The sequence below is a fragment of the Nuphar pumila genome, chromosome 16 (assembly GCF_984573655.1).
Source record: "Nuphar pumila chromosome 16, dmNupPumi1.hap1.1, whole genome shotgun sequence".
Classification (NCBI taxonomy): Eukaryota; Viridiplantae; Streptophyta; class Magnoliopsida; order Nymphaeales; family Nymphaeaceae; genus Nuphar; species Nuphar pumila.
Genome location: NC_143264.1, coordinates 13,301,211 through 13,308,659, shown reverse-complemented (window position 1 = coordinate 13,308,659; position 7,449 = coordinate 13,301,211). Strand labels below are relative to the sequence as shown.

At 40.9% G+C, this 7,449-nt stretch overlaps 1 pseudogene; it reads right to left on the bottom strand.

Moving 5' to 3' along the window:
- Nucleotides 1-5,174: 5,174 nt before the first annotated feature.
- LOC149812955 (L-type lectin-domain containing receptor kinase SIT2 pseudogene) lies at nucleotides 5,175-7,181 on the bottom strand (annotated as a pseudogene).
- Between the last annotated feature and the right edge of the window lie 268 nt (nucleotides 7,182-7,449).

Below are 7,449 nucleotides of genomic sequence, written 5' to 3'. Positions count from 1 at the left end.
GACATGAGCAGGTTCTAGGAATTAGTGTTGCCCCGTAGATAGGTGATAACTCTAAACAGAGAATTTAAGTAAGTTTGAATTCTAATTCTTGTACATCAAAATAGATAGATGAATATTTTGAACTCTCACACCCTCAATTTCACCCCAATCCAAACGCACTCTAAATTTCAAACCCATGATTTATTGTGGTCATGCTAAACATATCTGTATGCTTAGATCAAACATTTGGTGACTAAATCTACACAAAGAGAAGTCTGCATAATCCCGAAATGTAGAGGTCCATGGGTAAACCTCATTACCCAAAATAGCTTCACCGTGATTTTGATATAGCCGACCTGATTTCCAAGGATCGTTTGAGGAGACAATTTTGAATTTGGGTGCGAGAATGATCTTCGATGGTAGCAAGTGGTCAATAGGGTATGATATGACTACCTCATAGAAGCTTCGTTGATCATCTTCAATATTCTAACAAAGCATTGGAAGGATATCTCGAACAAAATTTTTTATTTAGAAAATGACTACAATCCTCAAAATTTGGCATGTTCTCACAAATAGCTACTAATTTGCCAAAATTCTCCACTTATCAAAAACCCTGATTCCTGACTTTAAGACCATTGTACCCTTCACAGGTGCTGTATAAGGACCTCTAACATTCCCATGAAAAGAAATTCATAAGAAATCCAAAAAGTGGAAACCCAAAAGGAGAAAGAGCTGATGGAAAAGAATTTACTCCTAGGAAAAAAGATTCATCCAGTGAGAAAGAAGGAAGAGCATAAGAAAATGGACTCCCCCGATGAGAAACTGTTTGAGAGGATCAGGAAAGTAATGAAATATCTCAAAGCATAAGCAAATGATGAAGGGAGACACGTTGAAGAAGAGCAAAGCCTTGAGAAAGAAATATGAGCTTAGAGAAGAAAAGGAAATAAATTGATAATTAGGAAAACTCAAAAAACCTAACTTCAAAGAAGATGATGAGCCTATTCCTAGGAAAACCACTTCATATTCCAAGTACTACAAGAGGAGAGAAGAACCTAGTAAGGTAGAACCCAAGAGGCCAATTAGGGTTTTTATTAAAAAAAAGTTGTGAATCAATGAGCTAAAGGTCAATAAGCACATTGTGGAATGAGATGAAAAGAGAACGCTAACTTGATTGTTCAACTATAACCTCCAGAATTGGTATTTCAGATTTTTGCCTAGTGAACTATCTAGGCTCAACTGAAGGGGAAGGGGATGATATGGACTGGGTTTGGACCTACTAATTAGAGACCCAGTAGCCATCCAAAGGGAAGAAGCTGGAGGAATCTATAGAAGTCCTAAACATGAAAAAAAAAAAACTAAGGTCTAAGCTAATTCAGGAGGACCTAAAAGTATGAAAAAACTAAACTAACCCTAGTCTAATTTCATAGAGATGTTTATGAACCTTGGAAGATAAAGAGGTTGCTAGAGGTCTCTTCTATCTCTATAAAAAAATGTATTTTCCCTTTTGGGGTATATTATGAAATTGAATCAAGCCTCTCTTCTAAGCTCTCAATCTCCCTCTCTTTCCCAGCAACATGCTCTCTCTCTTACTCTCATTTTCTGTTACCTTTAGCATATCTACAACTCTATAGTGGTATATTACCTAAAAAATGTATTCATTCATGCAGTGAACAGCATCTAAAATACGGACACTTTATCTCCTAGACAGGTCCCACTCTTGTCTTGCTTGTCTTTGGAATTAATGGTGAGTGGCCCGCCAGAGAAACTAAGTCCTACTTCCCATCGTTGACATGGTCAATTGCAGTTGTGTTGTCATTGATTTTGGTTGTTGGGGTAAAGGCAATAGCTTGCGGTTGGTGTCCACCAGAAAATGTGTGGCACATAAGCTACGGACAATGTCACAGGATAGGATCCTTTTTAGCATCCTTTTCCCCTTAATTTATGCTCGATGACAATCCTATCATAATTCACAAATATGTCTGATATTTTGAGACTAATATTATAAAAAAAAATTGGTAATTTAAAAAAAATCAAGTATTTTGAAAGTATCATATTTTCATCATCATATTAACATGATAAAGTACCTTTTCTAGAGTTTTTTGATATTATTCACATATATTTTATAGTTAGGGGTGGCAATCGGGTCGGGTTGGCGGGTTGGCGGGTCAGCATACCTCAACCCGAACCCGACCCGTTTATTAAACGGGTCGGCTGTGGCAAACACGAACCCGACCCGTTTAATAAACGGGTAACCCGACACGACCCGCCAACCCATTTAATAAATGGGTTGGGTCGGGTAAACGGGTTTTCAGGTTGGCGGGTCAGGTTGGCGGGTCGGGTTGGCAGGTTGACGGATCGGGTTGGCAGGTAGGCAGGTTGGCGGGTCGGGTTGACGGGTCGGGTTGGCGGTCGGGTTGGCGGGTTGACAGGTCGGGCAGACGGGTTGGCGGGTTGGGTTGGCAGGTTGGCGGGTTGACCCACCCGCCTAACCCGTTTATTAAACGGGTCAGCCGGGTTGGCATACCCCCAACCCGAACCCGACCTGTTTAATAAATGGGTTACACGGGTCGACCCGTATATTAAACGGGTTGGCTTAAGCCCAACCCGAACCCGCCTAAGAGGCGGGTTGGCGGGTCGTGTCAGAAATTGCCACCCCTATTTATAGTTATCTCTATATTGATATTTTCTGAATGTTTTCCTAAACAGGACTAGAATTTTCAAAATATCACTAGATTTGTTTCCCACCAATATTTTTCCAAAGAACGAGACTTGTGACTATAAGTAGGATAAAAAGGCTTTACAAAGAACATGGTGCATTATCTATATATAATGATGGAATGCAGTTTAAATTGTTTTAAATTTGCATGTGTAGCCTCTTTTGGGGGGATGTCCTACAACCATAGCATAAGTTCAATCTATTCCCGTTATGCTGATTCATTTAGGGGTCATTTGTTTCACCCAATTTACATATGAAAACGAGGGTTTAAATAACAAACATGCCAACTTCATTTTCCTGTGTGGCTCATGCATTTACCATGTAAATCCATACACACCACCCCTCCTCTGAATGGATTTACATATGCATTTTTTGACACATGGGATGGCCTTCCCACCATGAAATGCCTTTCCCATGGAGTATTTTCTTATCGGTGGGAATGAAACAAACAGCCCCTTATGGAAATGATCCACATTTTCTATCTCTAGTTTCCATGATAGTAATCCACAAGTTTATTCTCTCATTTGGGATGGATGGTTAGTACTAAATGATACAATTCAAAGCTTGTTAGCCTTCTCAGATGTCAAGTTCTTAAATTCAAATCACGTCGCTATTCCTTCAAGCACCCACAAGGGCTCTGTACACCTGGTTAGATGGGCCGGCTATAAGGTGTTCAAGTTCAAGGTTGTCGAGAGTTCAATACCCGAGATGTACATCCCTTGTAGCAAGATAGAAGATAACGGGAAACTATTTAGTGGGCATCCAAGAGGGGAGTACTCAGAGTTTTACATTGCCACACTAAAATAGGGCTATACATTGTCAGCCATGGCACTCTGTCAGTAATGTGTGACGTCCAAATCATAGCAGCTGGTTTCTTCCCATTTAAGAAACAAAAAAAAAACTGTTCTTACACGCCAATAGTCAACGTGGCACTCTAGAAAGTTCACTTTGTCTTGGGGATATATATATATATATATATATATATATATATATATATATATATATATATATATATATATATATGTGGCTAAATTAGGTTAAACCCTGGCCTTTATAGTTGAAAGTAGGGGTGTCAATGGATCGGGTATGACCCAAATCTGACCCATACCGGATCCTATAGGCTCAGTGTTCGATTAACTATCCAGGTTAGACCCATATGGTTCATTGTTAAATGGGTTAGGTATGGTACCAAAACCAAGTCTGACCCGTGTTCCTCTGATTAAGATCCATAATTTTTCAATGTAAAAAATTTAAACAAATATTATTTTACTGGGTCTGGTTTATGTAGTTTTTATCGGATCCGGGTAGATCCGATACCAGTATCACTTAGTCGGATTTGGGTTTGGGCTCACCCATTTTAGAGGAGGTCCTACCCATTGATACCCCCTAGTTGAAAGCGGCTTTCCTTAAGTAAGGTTCTTACCCATGTTTGCAGGAAGCTTCAAAAAGACTTGGAACTCTGCCTCTCAAGACGGCATAATTTGAAAATGTGAACCTGCTTACAGCATTCATGCTCTCGAAACTATAAGAGAATCTCGCTTCAAAAGAATATAAAGCTTGGTTTTCTAATATAAAATTGAACTTCTTTGATGTTGGAAAAGCAGTTTTCATGTTAAAAAAAATACCTTTTCTTTTAACAATTATATTTGTTAAAAAGACTAGATGAAAAATGGGTACTTTTTGACAAGACCTGCAATCCTTAATTCTCTGAAGGACTCAACGTCCAAAGAAATAAAGTTTGATCGTGACTCTAACAATGAAAATAAGAAGAATCCTCTGTAAAAGAAAAGTTTCTTGATGAGAAACAACTCTTCGTTGATACTGATAAGGCATGTTATTGAGATCCCTCTAAGAAAGAAAATAAGTTAATTACCTGCATGTAATCAGCTCTATATAATGGTTTATCCTTGGCTCACGTTATCTCTGACATTGAGAAATACTATTGCCATGTGTTTTTAGGGTAAACTAATCACTTAAAAGCACTGGTTTTAACTACTTAGTTATGTCACTTGCTATATGCACTCTTGTTGCTTCTTACTAGACGGCTCCCATCCCATCCTTCGTGCACTAAGCTGTTTCTTAAACACTCACTCCTGGTTCGCCGTCACTCATTACTTCTCGCACACGATTCTGACTCCAGTAACTATGGCCTTACCAAGTCAAGTTTTAAACTACACTAAATTGAGCATGCACATGATCACAATCTAACAACATTAGAAAAGCCAAGTAAAACCATTATCAAATTTAAATTATTTTAGAACATCTACAACAAATCCAGCTCTTAAGGCATATATATATCTTAGTTGTCTATGAGGTGAACAATGTTCAAATACTTATTTTCGTGCGGATGTGACTAATTTACAAGCAAATTAGCACTCTTAATCAGCGGAAGACACACTGTACTACAACAAAGAACAGACAGCACTCAAGTTACAGCATGTTAGCTCATATCTAAGGCTATGAACTGGTGCCACTTCATTCATGTTGAGCTCGGCGACAAGCTATTAGAAGAATTGTATGCCAAGACTAGTTGGTCGAAGACCACATCATCCTCAATGACCAGTTTCTCCACAGAAAACTCCTCTAATGATGCATCTCCATCCAGAAGCTGAACCAGCTGCCTCATGCTTGGCCTAGCCTCAGGTGCTATCTGGGAGCAGAGGACACCAAGCTTGAGAACCAACTCTGCCTCTTCCTTCACATAGCTCTCATCAAGCCTCTGATCCATTGCATGTAGTATCCTTCCACTCTTCCAGCATGTAAGCACCAACTCCGCTAGCACAACATCTACATCTGATCCATTCGAACCCATAGGTCTCCTACCACATGCCACTTCAAGAAGCAACGCACCATAGGAGAAGACGTCGGAGCTTGGCGCGGCCTTGCCAGTACGCCAGAGCTCGGGCGCCATGTAACCCAGTGTGCCTACAACACGAGTTGTCTGAGGGTTGGTCCCATGCTCATAGAGCTTTGCAAGCCCAAAATCACTGAGCTTGCCATTCATTTCAGCATCCAGCAAGACATTGCTTGCTTTTATGTCTCTGTGCACAACAACCTTTTCCCATCCTTCATGTAAATAGAGTAGACCAGAAGCAATTCCCTTCAGAATCTTGAACCTTTCTTCCCAACAAAGGACTCGCTTCTTCTCATTGAAAAGGAAGCTATCTAGGCTTCCATTTACCATGAAATCGTATACCAAAAGTAGGTCTTCTCCGCGTCTACACCACCCTTGCAATTGAACAAGGTTCCTATGCCTCAACCTCCCCAAGCTTGATACCTCTGCTACAAACGTCCTCATCCCCTGGTTTGCACCATGTGACACTCTCTTGACTGCAACCTCCAAGCCATTGCTGGTCAGCTCTCCTTTGTAGACACTACCAAAGCCTCCCCTACCTAGCAGCCCCTTCTCCTTGAAACCTTGTGTTGCTTTGTAGAGTTCCTTATAAGGAAACCTATGAGGGTACTCCAACTCCCATTCTTCTACTGTCTCTGCAGAACGCTTCCACTTCCTATACAGTATATAGGAACTGATGATTATGGCAGTGAGAAGAAAGAATGCTAAGGTTGAAGAGTATGGCAAGAGACTAGATGCCTTCCAACTTCGTCTGTTCTTTGGAATTGAGGGAAGTTGTGAGAGGTCCAGAGTTGGAGCTTCTCCATTGGTCGCAAAGCTCCATGATAAGATATAGTGCTCACTCCAAAGCAACTTGGTGCTGGCAGAGAATCCAACATACATGAATTCTTTAAGAACAGAGGATAGGTTGGTAGTGTAGGATATTAGGGGGCGGTTAGGCTTGAAAGGATGTGTTAAGGGAGCTATGGTTATGTTGAGCACCTCTTTGTGGGCTGAATAGTCAATCCATGCCTGGATAGGGTCACCACTCTGCAAATCAATCGTTGCGTTCCTTGTTTCATCTATGTAGTAAGCTGCTGGTTTAGAGGTGCTGGAAATTATGCTGTTGATATCGACACCAACATGGTTGTCATCAGTGTCGTTTGCCGATGTTCCCTGAATAATGTCGAATTCGACTGCAAAGATATGATTGGAGGAGTTGCCGTTGCTGGACTTGTTGAAGAGGCCTAAGAAGTTGCCACTGGCAGCAGTCGGTAGTCCGGAAGTCGGTGCAATTGTGAACGCAAAGCCACAACAACCAGAATCCATGCTTTGGGAAACAATGGTGAAGACGAAGCGAGTGCTAAAGGAAAAAGTTCTGCTGACAGAAGATGGATCTTTGAATTGCAGAGGATCAGGGTAGAAAGCGTGGCCATTGTAACCACTACTCAGGATGTTTGAATTGTTGGTTAAACGCAAAGCTCGGCGCACAATCACAGAAGATTCAGTTAAGCTCAGGTTGGATTGGCCAAAGCCATTGAAGATGAAGGAGTTTGTGATTGAAGCTGCAGGCCTGGAGAGGTGAAGAAGAAGAACTTGAAGAATGAGGCAAATGGTATTTGGTATGTGAGGATTTTCGCCTGAGTATGCCATGAGAGAGGAACTCCACAAGGAAGCTTGACTCAAAAGAAATGAAGTTTCAGCTCATCTGGTTTCTTCCATAGTATGTAGGAACTTGTTATAACTAGAGTTGAAGTCATTGTCAACCAAATGCAATAAAACCAAGAAGACAAATTGGCCAGAGTGGGTCCGTGTAGATTGTACCTTGACTCGTAATTTCCTTTCTTGAGTAGTCACATATGGCCAGACTTCACAAACCAACTGGACCGGCTAGCTCATGTAGGAAAGTAAGCTTACTACC